We start from the raw sequence: 21,522 nt of genomic DNA, 5'->3' as shown, positions 1-21,522 counted from the left end.
AAATCCGTTAGTGATCACAGAAATCTAGAATGTCCAACGTTGAGAGTGTAATCTTTTTTCTCCTAAGTAATGCTTTGGATACCTCTTAACCCTTCTCTCCTTCTGCTCTCTATCCCCCTTTCCCCTCTCTTGGACCTGGTGCAGCAATCAAGGAGCAGAACTCATTTATCAGGTATGATGGTGGCAGGGGGTGCATTGTGCACTGGTGGGGGGTACTTGCTTAGCCTGAATGCACTGCTGTAGGCTACTCCCCTGTTGTAAGGTCATTGTAATTAAGACCCGACTCGCAGATGCGGACTGTGCCTTTGAGGTTCAAACGTCTTTCCCCCCTCCTTCCATCTTGCAGAGTACTTTTCTGCCCAATTTGATAATAAGATCATACAAAACAGTCTTATCCCACACCAAATATTAGGGTTCTATCTGTGAATATTGATTTGTCTGTGGACTCAGTTGAGGTGAAATGAGTTGGATTTCCTTAACTTCCTTCAAAGATTACTTTGTGGAAATAGAATATTAGAGTTTCAGTGATTGCTGCAGATAGAAAGTGTGGGGTTTGACTGACCACTTAAGATTGCTAATCTAAGATCCTGAACTTGTTCTAACTTCAATTACAGCAGCTTGGCGAGAGAACAATAAAGAGAAGAGATGACCTATTGATGAATTTTATAGTATATCTGTGCAATCTTTCTCAAGCGCTCCATTTTCATTTCTGAACTTGTTGGCTAAGAGGGAGAGAAGAAACATCTCTGTTCACAACTTTCACACAGAGCAGAGGTTACACACTACATAAAGTGTAGCCCAGTCTAAGCAGTGAGCTCTTTGATGGCAAACGTGTCCAGATGGGCCAGCTGTTAGCCAATTACCGCAGCCACATTTTCTGTGCGTCACTAAACTGGAAGCCTCCAATGTTTTACATGGAGGCCAGTTAATGCCCACTCCCTAGATTTGCAATGTCTATTTTCTTCGTGTTGGGTATGAATGAGTGAAACGATTTCGTCTTCCTGCAGGGAAGATCCTCCTTAACCAGAAATCCCAAAGCTAAACCTCAAAAATCCTCCTAAATATCAGTTTCATAGTCTGAGTGACCGATGACATAAACTGCTGACATAAACTGTGCGTCAGTATTACTGTGGGATGGCTGTGTGCACTGCTGCTTTTTGCACAAAGCTTTTCCTGTATCCATGCAGGTACCTGCAAAAGCATGCATGTGCCTGGACCTATTTCACAGCATGTCTTATTACAACCATAAGCTTCAATGTATTTTGGGGGGGATTTTATTTGATAGACAAACTGCAAAACAGCACTTTGTTCCTGCTACTTTCCCATTGAAGTCAGAGTTTATGGGTTCATATTTAATAGTTATCCTATAAAAAGATGGTCTACACCTGAGTCATAGATCTGTGCAGCTCTATCAAAGTTAGCAGGGGATGAAAAAGAACAAGTGCTGGATGGTGGGAATAAAAGACAACAGTTCTAGTCCATAGGACAGGGATACAAGTAAGCTATTTCAATACATGTATTTGTTCTATACTTGGAGGCCTGGAAGGATAAAGACTTGTTCTTTAGCTTTAAACCTGCCCTGACTTTTCACTTATAAATAATGTCCATGATTTCCCAGAGACTGTGTGTTGCATGGTTGGCTGTAAGAGCAGAGTTTCCCAAAGATGGACTTTTAAAATCCTTTCAAGAAATTAAAACAAGGAACAAATATGTTTCAATTGAATGATTGAAAATGTTATTGTACTAAAAAGGTTGAGATAAAAAGCAATATCTCAACAGATGTATTGGCTGTTCATGCTTTTTTGTGTCTCCGTTTTGTTAAGTTGGCACGACGTTATCTTTTGAGCTAGAAGCTAAAGTTTGGGAACCACTCAAAACATTGGGATCAGGAACAACATCAGGAATTACAAAAAAAATTCTCCATATACAAAATTCCTGTTCCCAGACTCCCCTTTGTAAAAAAGAAAATGAAACGGCTATGAGCTTTTAGGGAAATTTCGGGAAACACATCTTTAATTTGATCAAAGTAATGCACTGCATTGATGTGCGTCAAGTTTATTTTTCGCAGCAACAATATACCAGACAATTCTACTTACATAACATAGCAGGATTGCTCCCCACATCCATCAGCCCCTCCACCCCCGCCCCTTCTTGCTTTGCCTCAAAATGCTCGTCACACGTCTGACATTGGGGCTGAGCTGCATTTCAACTAGCGGTGTACTGTAGCAAATCTTTTGAACAACCAAACAACTCGAGTGAAGTGCCTGCAGTCCTTTAAGCACTTTATCCTCAGAGCTTCATTGGGCAACAGACAGGCACAAAGGAGGAAAAACAAGACAAAAAATGCAAATGAACTCTTCAGCGCTCCGATATGTCATTCACAAAGGAAGAGTGCATTTAGAATATTTCAGAACGCCAAGCTCATAACTGCACTTTGCAACAACGGGGGTGTAGGAAAAAAAAATAAATAAGTAAAAAGATGCGGGAAGTGATGAAGAGAAAGTCAAAGAGACGTGTTCTTTTTTTGGAGGGGGAGCATCGCGTTGGGAATTCCACGCGTCTCATCGTCTTGTTTAGAGTGCATTAGCAGCCAATGACACAGTCTCCCTCCCTCCTCATCGCTCTATTTTTCTTGTTGTCGGGGAGATTGTCCTCAGGCAATAAAAGTAACCATCAGCACTCCTCCTCCTCCTACACCTCCTCTTCATGCAGAGATACGCCTGGGCCTAATTTTCCATCAGCAAAGCATGAAATCAAGTGAGAATGCCACACAACAAGCACTCTTATGAGGGGACACATTGCCGGTTCAGCCACCCACACAAGTATACACACACACACACACACACAGAGGCACTCACCCGCAGCTCACCGGTACAGAGATACACTCTGACTTTTGAATAAATTATGAAATCAAGTGGATGCTAAACCAAAGTGACAATCAGAGGCTTGTTGATGAGAGAATAAATGTGACTTTGGGAGGAGGTTTTTTTTTTTTTTTTTTTTTTACACATTTTAATAGAATTATTTAATAGTTGTTAAATGACCAGACTTTGGTGGAATATAGTACAGTGGTTTGAATGTTTGCAGAGATTACTGTGTTCAGTTGTTAGCGGCGACAAGATCACAGAGAGCAAAAAAAAAAATATTTTGCATATTTTAAGAACTCAATTTGTATTTATCGACAAACATGAGCTGGAGTTATTCTTTTTAGATTGTGCAACACAAGCAGAGCATTCTAAACTATATTCTTGTCAGCTCATGAAATCATAATTTGTATGGAATGTAGGTGAAAATTTATTTTCAATCAGGAACGATGCAATCCAAAAGGTTATGTGAAACACTTTCAGACAAATTAAGCAAAATGTTTTGGAGCTAAGCAGTAAAAATTCTCAAAAAATGTGTCTGGACTTATTGCAGTTAGCTTAAAATCACCCATGCACCAAACACCAAGATAGTCCAAGCCAAGCCCTCTCTATAACAATGCAGAACAACTTTTAACTTTTTCAGGTTTCTTGAATCTGTGTTTACACCCCTTTAACTTTTTGTTCTAAACTTAAATGCAACTGTATTTAAATTTTATGCACTAGACCAACACACAAAGACCATACCGGGTGGGTCAGGAATAAAGTTGTGGGGCAGTTTAAATCTAGCTTAATTTCTAAAACTATATTGAAAGCTTTATATGTCACATCCTCATGAACAGAGCATCACTAGTGTAAAACATAGCAATGGCATTATTATACTGTGGGAATGCTTCTCTTTAAAATGGGGAGAAAAGCTTCAGAGAATTGATGGAGAGATGGAGATAAATTGATGACAAATTGTTTAGAAGCTGTAAAACACCCATCAAGATGGAGGTTCACCCAGGAGAAAAACAACTTTAAACATGTAGCCAGAGACCCAGAGGAAGAACAAGACAAAAGTATTTTTATGAGTTAGAAGGATTAGCTTAGTACCTTATATAGTGTGTTGTCGGGTCCATTAGGTCAGAGTCTGAAAGACTGCCAGAAATTGAGTCAAAGCAAAGATGTAGACAGAAGATAGCTACTGGGATAACCAGCATCGCTTTACAACAAACCATGCAACCAGCCAACAGAGAGACTAAACAGTGTCGTACTGTATCTCACTTTTCCATCAACTGCAAAAATAAAGCAGATCGTTATTAGGACAGTAACACTGAAAAACACTACAGAGCGAGTGCGAGTTTCTCTTCTCCACACAAACAAAGCAAGAAGAAAAAGATCTCAGAGTGCTGACTGACAATGATGCGCTGCAATATAGATGACGAGAACAAAGCTCCCCATAACAAACTCCAGTCATATTGAGACGATTTCCTTTTCAATAATGGATTGCCATCAGCGCTCCGCGTCAATACCGTCTCTCTGTGTTGTATGCGTGCATGAGAGGGTGAGGAGAGAGGGCGGCGGGGGGTAGGGGGGAGGAAAACATCTATCCTCGACGAGAACTAAACTTCTATATTTAATCTGCGTTGAGAACAAGCAGGCATGCAAAGTCAAAAACAAAATGGAGATGGCAAGCTGAGGCTTTATATGGCATGCAAATCACATCCGGACCAACTAGCAGCTGTGAGCTTATCCCCACATCTTTGTGATTGACAGGAATTTTAAGATGTGTAGATTATAAATATTTATAATTGACTCTATATTGACTGTGTTCTGTCTGTTTGGTGGAACTTGAAAAAGGCGGAAAGAATAAAACCTCAAATTTTTCCTCTAAAGTTAAGGGGTGGTAGGAAACAATATGACAATTCAGTTCGTAGTTGGTTCCATCTTCAGATGATCCCTCTTGTGCGTCGCTACATGCTGTAGTGTGCATATGTGTTGATCAGTGGCCTGTTTTCGTTTTTGACAGTAGTTGGTTTTAACTTTCTGCAGTTGTAAAGTTTTTTGTCATGGGGTTTGGCTGTTCTCAGAAGAGTTGGATCAGACTCTGAAAAGTTGCCTTAGTGCACACATAAGGGTTACATGTACAAACAAAACCTAGAAAAAAAAAACAGCACAGGTCTATTGAATCATGCCTGAGTTTGAAACCCAGTTTTGAATATTTATGTGGAATTGTATTACTTAGCTCATGCATTTCTGGCTAATATCTTACCAATTATGCAAAATATTATGAGGAGTAGCGGTTAAAATGCCAAAGCAAAACAATTCATATTGTGAGCAAAATAACACATCAGCCATTTGACAATTTCTACCATTATTTCATTTGTAAATGGGAACAACTTACAGCGTCCATATTAGTAATGACAGTCATGATATTCAAGGTTACCCCACAGGTTTTCTACGGGATTTAGGTCTTTGCAGAGAAATGGTTTACTGTGATTTTTTTTTTTTTGGTCTAGTAAGCCCTTTCAGTGTGCGTGTGGCTTTATGTTTTGAATGATTACTCAAATTGTTGATTTTCTGGTAGTCTTATCAAAGCTACAAGGTTTCCCCAGGTTTTGGAAGAAAAAACAGGCCCACAGGATCAAAGGCCCACCACGATGCTAAAGCAGCAAATGGGTGCTTTTTCCAACATAGTCTGTTTTATGCCACTTCCACAAATGGTTATTTGTCACTGAAAAGCTCAATATTCTTATCTAACAAAAGCACCGAATTCCTGGCCCATTTATGTTTGTGGATGATTGAATTTGATTATGTATCCCTACCCTAATATGGAATAAAATAAAATATGAATAAAAACTAAAAGACCACTTTGGACAGAGATGACTAAGAAGCAGGTGTTTCACACCATATACTTCAAGTGGGATGGGGTAAATACATGTAGAAGTGCTAACCATTAAGTATGGAGGTGGAGCAGCTATTCTGTGGGTCAAAGGTTGAATTTTCAAAATTTCAGAGATTAAGACACTGATATTAAAAAAAAAAATTGTATTAAGCTTTATGTACATCTTTATCATTTGTGCTAAGATATGTAGTGGCGGAGTTAATCAAAAATTAAATATTACAATACTTGTGGAAAAATCAGAGGAAAAAAATACATATATTTGCATTTTTTTAGAACAGGTCACATGCCTTCATTTCAAGTAAGTATATGCTGTTCAAAAATCTCCATTTTAGGGGGGATAAGCCAAACAACTTGAGTGTAAAGGATAAGCTATAAACTTTGATTCTATCTAAAGGGCAACACCAGCAGCAAACTCAAAAATGGAGGAAGAACTTTTAATAGCAGGCAAAAATTAATGTGAAGTTCTATCGTAGCCAACTTTTATTTGTTATGGTTGCAGTCTGCATTTTTCCTTTGATGAAATCCCAATTCAGAAGATGAAAAATGGCCATCTGAAAAAAGCATCAGTGTAGTTTGGCCCAGAAGGTAGGTCCAGGAAACACTGTGCCATTGCAGAAACTGGGTGGGCCCTGACCTCTAAGAAATTGAAATAACTTCTTCCCTTTGATTGAGTTGCACTGTGTGAGCTCACAACACTGCATCGGTCTATCTAACTCTCTTTCAGCTCCACATCAAAAAAAAAGAAGGGGGAGCAGAAAACGCCGGCCCGTACACACTTCGCACACACCCACTTCAGATCCTCAAGTTTCCTCTGCCATGCACCCGAACACAGCACCGCCCACCCCTTTCATCCATTTTCCCGTTTGATTTCACCACCGGGCCAAACCAAAGCGTCATTCTGAAGTCGTACGGAACACAGCGCGTTATACATCTAAAAGTTTCTGTGTTGCCAAACAAACACACGCAGATTTACTGAAACCGTCTGAAATCCCAAAGAGCATTAGGATTTAAAGTGAGCATGAAACCCAAACCCTTCAAGCAGATTAAACTCCAAATCAAGCAGGCCATGTAAATGATGTGGTGACAGGGGGCCCCGTGCAATTAGTATGCCAGGCTAGTGTTAAAGCAATTAGGCAAAACAGACGGCAAGAGCACCCGGGCTAAGCGCAGGCAGGGAGGAAGGACGAACATTTCCATATTGTTCTTCAGGACATGAGCGCGTGTCTGTCGGTGTGCGCGCGAGTACAGTTTGTTTGAGGTCATCTGGCACTCGACTTGTTTGTGGATCTCTCAGAGGAAATCAGAGGTTAATGGGAGCTAGACTTTGTTTACTGACAGCCTATGCTTCCATTTAGGGTAGCTAAGGAGATGGGCGCGAGGTACTAAATGCTAAATTTGCCCTTCCTTTAAAGCAAAGGGAAAAAAATAAAAGGGAAACTTAAAACACACAGTCCCATGTCGCTTTTGGGGGGGACTGGGGGGGAAGGCATTTGCTGGTAAACAAGCCCAAAGCGGAAACAGTAGACACTACATTGGGAAGAAAGAAAAAGAGAACTCATTTGGGCAAATCTCTCAGGTGGAGCCATCAAAAGCTGTGTCGGTTTGTACACAGAGACGTGGAAGAGAAGGACCACCTGGAGACGAGGAGTGACAATTGTTTGAGTGTAAATTACTCAAACAAGCATGCCGGGGAGCAGCGTTTAATGCCTGATGTTTCCCAGAGGAAACTGAGCTGGATGCCTTTAATTCAAACACTGATTTACAGACACTACAAAAAAAACAAACTGCAGTGCACAAGGAAGTTGTGTACGATATGAGGATGCTCTGTGGAGATGTTAAGTGGGACAGTGGCTGTTTGTTTCCTCCGATGTGAAGCAGCAAACCTTGACAGTGAGGAGTAGAGTGTTAAACAATGCTGTTGCTTCATTACAACTATGCTTACAATTTAATGTGGTACAGATGATCGAAAATCTAATGACATAGTAATTTTTCACATAGGGCTAGTTTGGTTTTGATAGCTCTTTGCCCTAAATGAAAAAAATCATTTTAAATTAGCATTTTTGATTTCCTCAGGCTTTCCTTCTGAAACTCAGGCTGAAGGATGAAAGTGTGACAAAAAAAAGCAAAAACAAAAAAGAAAACCAAAAAGTAGAGACTTTTTCATAGCCCTGATTTTTGTTGTACTCAAAGAAAAAGCCAACTGAATTGATACAGAAAACAAAGTGACACATGATTGAATTATATGCAATATGCATACTTAATATTCTCCATGTCCTCAAGAACATGTCAACACTTTTCATAAAGCTTCTAATTAGGAACTTTGGAATATTATTGTTGCATTTTCCTCACACATTGTCTTGTCATTTAACTGTGCAACAAGCAGAAAAAGACAAATCGAAAAACATCAGCCGGAAAATACACAGTGTACACAGTGTGTGTATGTGTTTATGTCAGGGGTTGCTTAGATACTGCCTCCCCCGTGCATGCTGAAGTGATACCTAATTACAGAGCTAATTTTGCACCATAGGGTAAATAATAAACTCAAATTTATGAGAAACTAATAAACAGCAGCTGTTTGATCAGAAGCACAGAACAGACAAACAAGCCTGTGCAATAAAAAGACAAAGGGCTGCGAGTTGTGAATTTGATTGCTTCTGATTTGGGCTCTATTATCTTTTAAAGTACACTTGAGATAAAAAAAAAGGGGAAAAAAAAGATTAAAAAAAAAGAACATCACATAAGCACAAAGCTGAAGCATTCACAACAAAGCCATGAGTTAAAACGGTATAATTATTACATCTTTTCTTTTACATATTTCAACTTTGCATCCGATCGTTAATGCACCCTAAAGTAAGAAAGCTCCAGCAGAGAAAGTCCTTTAAAGCAATAAAACAATGCTAATGTGCAATGATCAATTAACAGAAATGTAGATTAAACCAAATCTCCAAGACGAGCAGTAATTAGCTCCAGTTTAAGTCACCGTTACGAGTGCGTGCCATGTAGTACAATCTATCAACCTATGTAGCGCCATATGGTCGACATGGCCTTCGGGCTTTGTGGGAATTACTTCATGGAAAGACAAGCAGGTGAGGCTGTGTTTTGTTCGAAGCACATCCGCAGACTTTGTACACAGAAAACAATGGAGAAAGAAAAAAGTGCCTTCATGAAAGAGACCGAGACTTTTTTTTTTTTAAAAGTGAGGTCAAACCAGATGGATGCAATCACAAAAGCTAAAATAAAAATAATAAAATAAACTGAGCGGCCCCAGTGAAATCTGGCAAGTGTCCCAGTGAAACAAGTGACATAATGCAGCAGTCTCGTGTATCCTGGTAACGCAACACTCAAAAGAGACAAAAATAAAACAAAAGATATTGCCAAATAGTTCCCTGGGTAAAAAAAAAAAAGACTGTAAAACAGGTAAGGCAACAGTGGCAGACAATATATCACATCACAGTGATGATTTTGTTTGGATCAGATCTTGATTTCACCTGTGATAACTTGAGTGCCTTTATGTTAGAGTTTTTTAAATTCAATAGGAAGGAGGAAAATCGAAACATGATGAACAGATTATTCTGAACTCTTCAATATGAAAGCTGGGCAGGTTCTCAAAGCATTGCTGGAAGGAAAAAGCCCTGGCAGGGCCGGGGCTGTTTTAATGGTTTTGGAGGATTTGTCACTTTTCATGCATTGATATAAAACCTGAAGTCTTTTACAACTCAAACCAGTAAAGTGTCTTGAAATGTTTTGAGTGTTAAGTCTCCAAAGATTAGCTTGCAACTGCAACCCTCTCCAGACACTCGTAACATACAAGTCATTAGTTTGGCAAAGCAATTTGTTTTCAATTAAATGTTCTGGAAATCTATCCAATGATAATACTTGGGGGTTTGGGGTGTATTAAAATCAAATGGGCTCATGTTCCCAAACTGTGGCACAACTGGTGCTACATAACTGGCCGTCTTCTGTGGTACTCAAAAGAAATTTCAGTACCACATTAGTTATAAATTATAAATATATTTTAAAAAAACTACCCACTATAAGATGTACAGAATTAGAAGTTAAAAACAGGAGAGAGGAGATTGGTTAACCATAAAAATCCTTTTTTTAATTTTATCTTAAGCAACTTAAAAGAACCTTTGGAAGGTTTGAGCTGAATGTAAAGTGAATGACGGTCAACTATGAACCAGATGTGGTTGTTTTCCCCACATTTCTTTTACCTTTAAAGTCATACTTGAATCTGGAGTTTACAACAATGCTGTTAACAATGCAACAACAATTTACAGTATCTCTCTGTATGGCATGTTAAAAAAGATGCATCTCAAGATGAATAGTGAGTAACTTAACGAGGCAGACAGACATCCGTGCAAATTAATGGTTTACTACTGTGCTCCCCCGTCAAGTATGGCTTGAAGGCCATATTGAATTTTGAGGTCTGGTTCAACTTTGATAAGAACACAGAATTTTGCAGGCCTTCCAGTTAATTTCTCTAACTTGGTCCAAGAACAAATGGAAGTCATAACTCAAAGACTTCCTCTAAAATTTCTGTGATGAAACAAAGTAAGACTAAATAAATCCTGTTCTATTCCTTTTTTTAGAATGGCAATAGGTTGTAGTGGAACGTAGTATGGAAGCCAATCTAATTGCGAGATTGTACAAAAGGTCTTTGTGGAATTTCTGATGACATTGCATTAAAAATAAACTTCATCCACATTTATACTAATCTAAGAAACAAGACAGTCAGGCTTAGTCATCCATTCAAACAACATTTAGAGGGCATAAGGCACTTTTTCATCGTTTAATCTTAACTTTAATCTTGCTTGGACAGAAGAAAATTTTAAATTTTAAAATTTAGTTTTGCTAAAGGTTTTTCTTTTACTTAAATTAGTTCATTGCAAAATCGGCCACACAGTGCTTACGTATAAAAATCATCTGCTGAATTTGCCTAAAATATCTGAGCAACTAAAAAATGTTTTGCTGTGGATGGAAATTTCCAATCAATATGAAGCCAACATAAACATCCTCACTGCAATAAAACTATTTGATCATCCAACCTAACCAGTGTGTTGGCCCACGATGTTCTGAAAATTGTTGAAATAAATTAATGAGACTGTAGAACAAATTTGGTTTTGGGTTTGTTTGCCCTCACCTGTCATACGCAGCCATTTCCCAATTTCCTGACTATCATGAACAAGGTTCAAGCTTAGAAACAAAGGGCCTGCTAACAAAGCTTCCCATAGAGAATTGACTGTGGACTTGGTTGCTATTTACATACAGATGCACTGGCAGGAATTTGCATAATGTTTTTTGTAGCTGGGTGCTCAAGGGAGCAGCATTGTAACATATTGGTGCCTAATGAACTCTGAAAAAAAAATTGATTTTCCACAGAGTAAATTAAGAAATGCATTATAGCTGTTAAAGCAATCTGGGGGGAAATCGGAGCTTTCCACCGCTAAACTACACTTGATAAGTAATAAATTACATGTTACACTTATTTGCTTTAATTCATGCTAATTTTGCCCAATTAATGTATCACTGCAGTTCTGAGGGTAGCCACTGGAGATTCAATTATTTATTGGATATTGGTGTGTATGCAAGTGCTTCTGTTGTATTGTTAGCATATTGTGTGTCTGAATATAGCAAAGATATTTTTTGTGTATGTGTGTAAGCGTAATACTACAAACAGTTTCTGGATCAGTATGAACTACGCTTCCTTAAATTGCCACTCCAGATAGGAACGTAAATTTAGAAGGGCTCAACCAGTTTAAACTGCTAAGTTTGTTCATTTTTGTTAGAAAATAAAGTTTCTATTTATGTGTCTGTGCAATTAAGTGTTTTTCTTGCCATATTTCTTGCTTTCTTGAAAAAAGAGAAAGGCTGAGCTCTTTTTTTCAGTCAATTCTTGTCACTCATCTGAAAAACATTTTCTAAGAGAACTTGTTAACCTCTATTAGTTTGAGATCACAGAAGAAAAAGACTGTGCGCATGTCCTGAAGCCTGGCCATTCATCTTTTTTTCCAAGCCTAATTTTGTTTTTGTTTTTCTCAGTTCAGAGAAAACATTCAGGAAGATTTTTCAGACCCTTCTTTGTGAGCTGCAGATTACTTTGGTCCACTGAGTAACAGTCAAATTATCCGTCTTCTCATACCAGATAAGATGCTTGTGATGTTTTCGCAGGACTGGCCTAACACCAGAAGTGCTAAGGTGATAGCATAGCAATTTGTTATCAAAATGCAGTGAAGAAAACCTGCTAAAAACGCAGAAAGAATTTTGTATCTCCAGTTTTTTCCAAGGAATGTATCACAAAGCTCCTTATTTGGCCCACTATTTTTCTTACTTCAAGGCTGCGGTGTATTAACGGTTAAAACTCCCATGAGACATTGCTTTTAATCTGTCTCTTTTTCACAGATTATTTTTGACACATAATGACTTCTGTTGTGTGTCCCTTTCCCAAAAAGAAAGAAGATACAAAAACACAGCAGTTGAGGTCTATTTGAAATCATCAGAATTTTGCAGCACCTTTGTGGAAACTGAACGACTACTTTAAGAAACTTTATCACTTCTTTGGAGTTCCAGTTATATTTATAAGCCTTGGCATTTGTGGATGAGTGTTTCTGAATGTATGAGTGACAGAATTAAATCCAGAGTCTGCTGAGATTTCCTGACAGAGGTCCATTTGTCTCAGACTGCAAACTCTAACTCTCTCTCTCTCACACACACGCCTGGAGAACTTTTGGTTGCTGTCGTCTGCTTCCTTCCCACTCTTCCCCTCTTTTGCAAGCCAAGTGAGTCATTGTTTACAGGCCCTTCACTCTGCTGTCCTATCACCCTTCTCTGACGCCACTTTTTCCATTTAATCATAACCCTTGCATGTGGTGACCCCGCATCAGGGCTGGCCTTGAACTTCCTCCTTGAGCTGTACTCTGGGTTTCCTGCTGTCGCTCACTCGACAATCTTACTACAGCAGGTTGCAGAGCTTTGCAAAACTTTGTTCCGTGGACTAGATTTAAATCACAGCAGGATCATTTGTCGCAGAGAGGAATTATTCATTTAATAAAAACAAACAAATATAAAAGTCAAAACTGAAACTGTGACAAATCCCTTGAAAAAAATGGGAAAATTTCAACTCTAATATTTATATCCCCCTGGAAGATTTAAAACAGATGAATACATTTTCAGAGAACATTTGGCAAAGTTTCTGGAAAACTGTACTGTTGAATTAGGTATTTGTTTCACCAAATGGCAAGAAAGATTAAGCCTGAAAAAAGAATGTTTTCCTTCCCATCACAGTAATGAAGCTGCTCTTAAGTAATTTCAGATGGAACTTGGTACAACATTTCTAGGCAACTCTCCAAACAATTGATAGAATAATTGATATTGAATTGATAACAAATGAAATGAGTTTGTTAAATATGTAGCTTCCCTTTTCTGTTCTACCATCACAAACATAGACAAGTGCAGTTTTCTAAGCTCTTTATAAGGTCATGAATTAGATTCTTGTTGTTGAGACTTGAATTGTGTGCTTTGCCCAGAGAAGACAGAGAGTGAAGTTTAAGGCATCAAACACTCCTGTTGGAATTGGGATAACAAGAAGGACAGATGTGTTGAAAATCAGCTCATGCCCACTGTCAAGTAGGGAGGAGCAGCTGTGATGCCAAATGCTTCTTCCTCTTTCAACTGCCATTGGAAGAATGTTACAGTAAATTATCAAGGTATTTGATAAAATTCCAATGGGTTTTACCAAAGAACCTGAAAATGGATGGTGACTGGCTCTCTCAGGAGAACAATCATCCAAAACATATGAGCAAAATTTATATATTTAGACACAAAATAAACTATCTTCTAAGATTATTTCACCCCTAAGACATAAACTCTACAGAAAATCTCTGTGATGCAGATGATTCCTCTCTCTGTATGCACCAACCTCATGAAATGTTATAGAAGAACACCAACTGCTGTCAGGTAAATATTAACAGCACTGGTACCAATTATTGCGGCACAACATTGCAAATGAGGTCATGAACCTCTTGTAAATTTCAGGTTTTACCACAAAGATCAGCAGGGAAAACTGTAAAAAAAGAAAGAAATGTAAACTAAATATAATATAAAGCCCTGTTCGTTCAAATTGAAAAGAGGTTTCTCCTCTTTTGAAGTGTTCCCTCATTCATTGGGAACCCACTAAACACCCAGCCTCCACAGACCCAAATTAAAAAGCTTAGCTTGCGATACTTTTTCCCAGTAAATGAGAGAAAACAACATCTTCCAAGATTAGACAATTAAGTGGCACATTAGTCCAAGACTTAATTAAAAGATAGCGAGGCCGGCAGTCTTTAAGGATACATGGAGGTGACGGGAATGTTTAAACAACAGATTGAACAAATGGCACTTATTAAAAAACTTGACTGTGAGTCACTTGACACTTTGCATATCCTTTGCACCTTGAGCTACACAAACAGAGTGTCAGCTCCCCGGGTTCCTGCTATGCAAATCTCCAGGCCGAGGCAAGGGGAAGAAACGAACTCGTCACACAACATCCCTGCTAAGATGTCCTCCTACATTCGGCAGCTTAGCAACTATGGCAACCCGAGAGAAGACATAACATTTGGCGTATCACACGCTCTGCACAAGTCATGAATAGTGATGATCAATGTTGGGGGATGAAATTCACAAAACTTTTGAAGACGCATCTGGTTCACGAAGAGTCGGTTTCGACTCGATCCTCGCAAACACACACCTTGGCTGAGATGTGTGTGTTTCGTGTCGGCTTCCCTTCGGAAAGCATCCTTAATTAAACCTTTTGTTCTGCCGAAATGACAAAAAAGAAAAAGAAAAGAAAAGAGAAAAAGTAAGAGCGAGGCGAGCAAAAGGCAGTTATTGTGTCAGCGCTCCGAATGGAGGTACACTAAAACATCACAGTTCACCGCTCGTGTTGCCATTTCAGCGTCACTTTCCATCCTGGAACAATGCGACGGCTGACAGCTCACACCCAAGAATTATCACGCTAAACTGAATTATTTCTGCCACGTGTTAATTTATTAACAACCTCCGTGTGCTCTAATGTAGCCTGCATTTGCATATACATTTTTAACCTGCGAGTTCGACCGTCTTCAATATTCTTTTTTTTTTTTGGTGGGTGGAGCGCGGGGAGGGAGGGAAGTATTTCAAACCACCTTTTTTATTTGCAACGTGTTTGAATGTTGAAGAATGGGGCAGGAGAGGGAAAGAAAAGACATAAATCTGGAATGCGTCTGCAGGGCAAAAATTCTTTAAGGGCAGATATCTGCACTTCATCACCTTGTGACATATGAGCGGTGGCATCTTCGACGTGAAGCCTCCTCCTCTTCATCTTCCTCCTGCTGACTTGCCGTCCTCGGCCTCTTCAAAAAGGTGCTCGCGACTTCCGACTGGTGGCTTTCCGGTGGCTTCAAAAACGGCAAGATGGCTTATTTAGGCGGCTCCTCAGAACTGTTCTGTCAAACGGGAGCAAACATGCAGTATTTATAATCACCAATGGACCTCCTGCAGTCAAACAGTAAGTGGAATGTGTAACTACGAACACCGCCAAACGTGGCTGCTCAGAAGAAGCACGATCCCATCTGGAAATCAAAGATTTAAAAGTGCTCTTGTTTTCCAACTTATATCATAGAGATGATGCAAAGAACACTTTGAAAAAGACTGGGCCTGTATCTAAAATTGTTTGTAGGGAAAAATAAATAAAAATTACTAAAAAATATGAGATGCAGATAATCTTATTATAATCTTATATGGTTAAACTGTTGACAAAGAGTAAATTGTGCCTTTTCAAAATGTTCTGATAAAACAAGCACTGCAAGGCAGTTTCACCCACTGTACGGTGGCAATATTAATCAGATATTTTAAAATGTAAACAATTCTAACGTTTTTAGATTATACAAATATTCCTGTTAAGTCTTATTTTAAAGAAACCTGTAAAAACAATATATTTTACATATCAACATCTGTTCGTTTTGATAGTTGTGACCTACAGCTACTGCAAACCCAAAGTTGAGTTAAATGGAATATGAACTTTTACATAAAAGCAATTTTAAAAAATGACTCACTTCCAAACACATGATGATGATGTCACAGTCTGCACTACCAAGAGGAAGAGTACTAATTTAACAGCTGGTACAGTCACTGAAACCCACTACAGAGAGAGTAGCCCACAAAAAGGCCATTGCTGAAGGAGCTGGCTGTTTACAGAGCCGCATCCAAACATATGTATGGAAAGTTCAGCTGAAGTACAAAGTGTGGTAGCAACAGTTGCCAAAGCAATAGGGATAACCACAGCCTTGAAATGATATTGTAGGAAAGCCTGATGAAGGGTTCGAGAGGAAATGCACAAAGCGTGGACCACGGTGACTGTACTTCAAGATCTACCACACACAGATAAATGTTTGCAGCGTTTTAAAAGGTTGTCCAGAAACCTCCTTTGAGAAAAGTCTAGAATTTATTACATTTCATTTGCATCCGTCTGTATTCATTTGATATTATCCGAGGCAACATTTAAATATAGCCAAGAACCCGAACTCGGTCACTGAAAGCCGTAATTGTGAAGACCGACACAAACGAACACTTTTCATTGCAACATTGCACAGAAAATGTTGCACTTTTCTGTGCAACATTTACGTCAACATTACTCTACTTGTGCGAGCTAAGAAACAACAAATGTTTGGGAAAACTTTATTTCTAAAACAAAAAACATAAACATTCAGTTGAAGTGTTCCTCACCTGCAGCCAAAAGAAACTTTTTAACCAGTTCCAAAATAAGTAAATAAATAGACGGCCATAAAAATGGCCAAGGCAATAACTCTAATACGGCAATTAGAATAAAAGCAATACTAACCTAAAATTGCACTCCAGCTTACGTTGTACTGCAGTCGTTGCACGCCTTGATTATGCACACCTGTTCTGCGTTACCTTAACGAGGCGGTTCTTCTTCTTCTTCTTTCTGTTTTTAATGACGGTTGGCAAACAACTTAAGGGCGCATTACCGCCACCATCTGGTAGTAAGTGCAACAAGAACACGCTTTAAAAACTCATTGTTTTTCAGAGTGAAAATATAGTATCAAAACAAGAAAAAAAAAAACATCAAGTAAAATACAACATTTTTATTTTTATATAACTTTTGTCCTTTCTCTAAAAATTAAAGAGACAATAGATTTTTTTCTCTTTATTTTCCCACCACTTTCAAGACACTTAAATGTTTGAACTTTTGTGTACTTTTTGTACCTTGTCTGATGCTATTGCTACGTCCTCCAAAAGGAGTTCTACACCCGAATCTTTTCTTCTTTCCTTTCCTTCGTGAAAACATCGACGAGCGGTTTGCAAAATGTTTCATCCGATTTACATGGGATGAGCTCACATCCTGAGACTCATTCATTTTGTACCACTTTTCAACCACATTTATTTCACAAGCCCATTCTTCTTCTAAGAGGAAAAATACATTTTTACCACATTAAGGTTCAGAGTTGGTACCTGGCTGAATGGAAATATGGAGGAATTTGGGAACATTTTCCAAAATTATACATCACTATGAAAAATCCCTCAGTTGTGTTTAATTACTTTATCCGTTATACTTGTTCACTGTATTGAGACACAAATGAATGTTTCTTTTATTGCCTGAACTAAAGTAAGTAAAAAGGAAAGAGGCTTCATGTATGAATTAGATAAGCCAAACTAGGTTAAACATCAAGATTTTCTAGAGTGAAAAGAAGCAATTCAAAGCAAACTGTCTGTGTACAGTTTGCTGTACCCCTAAACCTAATAATTTGTTGTGTCATTCTTGGCTGCCACAACTGCTATCAGTCTTTTACGCCACTGAGGAGGGACTTAAGCCCATATTTCTTTGCAGAATTGTTCAAATTCAGCCACGCTGGAGGCTTTGCAAGCATGAAACTTTTTCAGGTCACATCAGGAGATCTCGATCAGATTCAAGGCTGGGCCGTAACAAGGCCCTCTTCCTTTTATTTTATTTTATTTTTCTTAAACCATTCCAAAGTGGCCATGCTGTTTTATTTTCAATCATTGTTCAATCTAAATGTGCCTGAGCTGAAGCTAAACATTGTAAAGAGAAGACATTATTCTTCTTCCTGAATTTCTGGTAGACAGCAGGATTCATGGTCCCATTGATTAAGGTGAGTCATGAAGGTCATTAGGCAGTCCACAGAATATTTTCCCAAAAGTCTTGCAGAACATCAACATTCTCTGGGCAAATGTGAGACGAGCGTTTATGGCATTTTTGGTCATCAGTGTCTTTTGCCTTGAAACTGGATCCAGCTTGGCCCAGTCTCCGTCTAACTGCTGAATCCATTATCCTGACCTTACTTGGGCCTGTGGTGTGTTAGTTGTTTTTCTGGGTTATTTTATGTATCCGTGTGGATGAGATGTTTTCTTTGAGTAATTTTGTTAGGCTTCCTACTCCTGGAAAGATTCACTGTAGTTCTATGTTTTCTTCATTTGTGGATTAGAGCTCCCATGGTGGTTTGCTGGATTGTCACAGTCTTACAAATGGCTTCGCATGGATTTCCAAACTTATGGATGTCAATTATGTTTCTCATGTGTTGTTGAATTTCTTTACGTCAGAGCAGGATGTGTTGTTTTAAGCCTTTTTGGCCTATAACATATTATCAGACAGTTTCTATTTAAGTTATTTCTTGTTTTCACAAGTCATGCAGTAATCAGGACTTGGTGTGGCCAGTAAAAATAACCTAAAACATAACAAATCTTAATTTAGATTGCAAACAGTAGAAAATTACTTGTGTGAAGCAACTGTTGTTGCCCATTAGTCTGGGAAATTTTAGACAGCCATTTAAACAAAACTTAAAGATCATTGTTTTACAGAGTGAAGGATTATTTACACACTAAAAGTTAAACTTGGCAATACTGAAAGAAATGAAAAGAAGAAAAGAGCTCCATCTTTTTTTTAAGTTTAAACTTATTGTAAGTTCATTCGTTTGGATTGGTTGCCAGTAATTGTGGGCAAATCGATTGAGAACATTGATAATATTGGCACGAAGTCAATATCAGTATTGGACTGATACTTGTAAGTTATACTCAAGTTTGAGATTCTCAATTGAAATTTTATTTTATTTTTGTATTATGAGTTCTCAAACCTACCTCGAAATGGTTTTTGTTTTGATTTTCTCTCAAATGAAATCTTTTTTATCATTTCTTTTGGTCCATTTAGGAAAAAGGCTCACGAAATCATGTTAATATCATATGGAAGTATTTTCTAGACACAAATTCTCTCAGAAATTTGAACAAAATAATGCAAAAGAAAAACGACAAAAACACCAAAAGGTCACAAGTTTGATGATGCATCAAACTGAAATAAAAGGTATCAGTATCTGCAATACTGGTTCTGTATTTAGTTGATGTCAGAGTTACCAAAAATAAAAAATAAAAAACAGCATTGACACCTTATAAGTGTTAGGCAGACAAAAATATCTGCAAACCTTAAGGTTCTGAAGCAAGTTCGGAACAAAAAGTGAGGCCTAGACGACGGTAGATACTGGTTTGTATACGTGTGTGATTAAAGTAACTGAGGAAGATGCTGCAATGTTTCGGAGTCTTTCTTTCCTAAGCTCGTAAAGCCTAATTTAAAATCAAATGTCTCCATGAAAGGGCAGCTCTAGCTGTAAATCTTCAGAGTACAGGTGTAATATACAGCTTAAGAATTTTTTTTTATTGTGCAAAAGAATCTCAGCAGATGTTGCCTGCGTGCACACCTTAACCCCCCCCCCCATCCCTCCTGCATGAATCCCATTCCCTCTGGCATGCGTACAAATCACAGCGCCGGCGTGGAGTCACCCTTTCTTTTAATCCCTTCTGCATGCGCCACATATCATCACAAACAACCTGCCACCGAGCCTGTTTGTTGGCGAACGGCGTGCAAACAGAGATGCAACAGGCGACGTGTTTATTTGTAGCAGATGAAACAATTAGGGGAACATGACAGGTAAATAAACACGCCGAGGCGAAACATCTGGGGCTTCATTGCTGCCGCTGTGTTGTTGTCGTCGTTAGGTGGCTTGCTGAGACAGGCGTAATAACAGTCGCTGTTTGAGATGTGCTGCTAGGCAGGGAAATGTTTTCAAAGATCTGACAAAATGCAAACAAGTGATACACTTTTCTGTTTATGTGTTAGTGGGGGGGAAAAAAAATTTAAAGAGTCAAAGTAAAAGCTCTGTTGAACCGACCTGAAAAAAAAAAAGCTCTGTGAAATATTTTTGTTGTACTCACGGATGTGTTTTCCTGTCAGTCATGTGGATTTAATACGAATATGTTCCAAGCACAAATATAAATACAGCATTTGTAGGATCTCCTCTTTTTGCTGTTGCAGGTCTCTTCACTTAAACTCTTTACTCATTCATCTTCATAAAATAGACGACCTAAACAAAATAGCATTTTTGAGCATACATTTTTAAGTCCTGCCACAGATTCTCAATAGAATTTTGGTGTGGACTTTGACTAGGCCTTTTTAATTAAAAGACATTAAACATTAAAAAGGCAATTTAATACCAGGGATTCGTGTATTAGAGCAGTGGCAATAGTTGTATGCCACACATAGCATTTGCCCCTTGCTTTAAAAGCTCCATTTTAACTTTATCCAACCAGAACACTTTATTACTTTATTCCCCTACATGATGTGGAAAACTTTAAAGTGAACTTCTCATGACTTTCTTCTTGCCACTCTTCCATAAAAGTCAGATTTCCTGAAATTATTTTTAGGGTAAAGAGGACTAAATACAAATGAAAACCATTTGTTATTCTTTGACAAACAATTTGAAAACAAAGTATCCTTTTTGTTCTAATTCACACGTATGAGCTGTCTTTTGCAAATATTCCAATAAAAAAACAAAAAAAATCAACGAGGTTTGTGTTTGCACTGAGAAAAAAAGGAACAAAACAATTACTACTACGGCTTTTTGCGTGATTTTCTCACATAATTCACACCAGAGCAAGTCCGCCCACCAAAACAACCTGGCAGTCACTCGCAATATCCCGATGATGACTGGAGGCGAGTCAAGTCTTTGTTTATCTAAGTGATGCTTGGAACAAACAATCAAAAGCGCCGCAAACGCGTCCACATCAGCACATGACATGTAACTACGGTGACATCTAATTCACAGCTCAAGGAGTGTGTACAAGCAAATAAAGAGGCATTCTTGATCCATCCATCCCTTTCAATTTGCCTCTGCCACGCTCTGTCGCTTTCCAGAGGCAAAGGCAAAAGTTGGGAGTGCACACTTTTGAACTGATGTCTTATTTATAGGTCCACAGTCTGAATTCCTGCTATTTTTCCCTCCCTCTCTGTGCAAGGATCCAGAAAACGGAGCGCTCCCTCATCACAAACACACCGCGAATACAGAGGCCTAGCAAAAAATCTTCATTCTGCACGTACGGTTGAAGACGCCGCAGTATCTGGGGAACATGGGAGGTGGGGGGAGAAAACAGGAGGGTGTTTTCAGGGAAACAACTGATCTAAGATGTTTTTTTTTATTCTACTCTTCTTTCATTCCCGGCACTTTTCCTTCTCCCAGGCAGATGTTGACGTGAAGCGTCTTCTCGGGGGCGCACAAACTTTGAACCTGCCTGTGCCCCACCCGAAAGTGGGCTGGGGTGGAATCCTGTCTCGCAATCATCTGCCACATGTTGTCTCTGCGTCGCCGTTGTGACGCCTCCAGCTAACAAGGAGATTAGAGGCAGTCAGAGGCCCATCCGCAATACGACAAACTAAGCTTCCGCAAAAGGGGGTCT

General features: G+C 38.8%; 1 long non-coding RNA gene across 1 annotated transcript in view; it reads right to left on the bottom strand.

Moving 5' to 3' along the window:
- LOC114160670 (uncharacterized) overlaps positions 1-16,793 on the bottom strand; it is a 131,194-nt gene extending 114,401 nt beyond the window's left edge. The window contains exons 1-2 of the long non-coding RNA XR_003598833.1: positions 16,607-16,793; positions 15,037-15,212 (exon numbers count right to left, since the gene is read on the bottom strand). This is a non-coding gene — a long non-coding RNA (uncharacterized LOC114160670). The remainder of the gene's footprint in view (positions 1-15,036; positions 15,213-16,606) is intronic.
- Positions 16,794-21,522: the final 4,729 nt, after the last annotated feature.

The sequence above is a fragment of the Xiphophorus couchianus genome, chromosome 17, assembly GCF_001444195.1.
Source record: "Xiphophorus couchianus chromosome 17, X_couchianus-1.0, whole genome shotgun sequence".
Lineage (NCBI taxonomy): Eukaryota > Metazoa > Chordata > Actinopteri > Cyprinodontiformes > Poeciliidae > Xiphophorus > Xiphophorus couchianus.
Note: the sequence above shows the minus strand (reverse complement) of the source record. Positions and strands in the feature narration are given on the sequence as shown.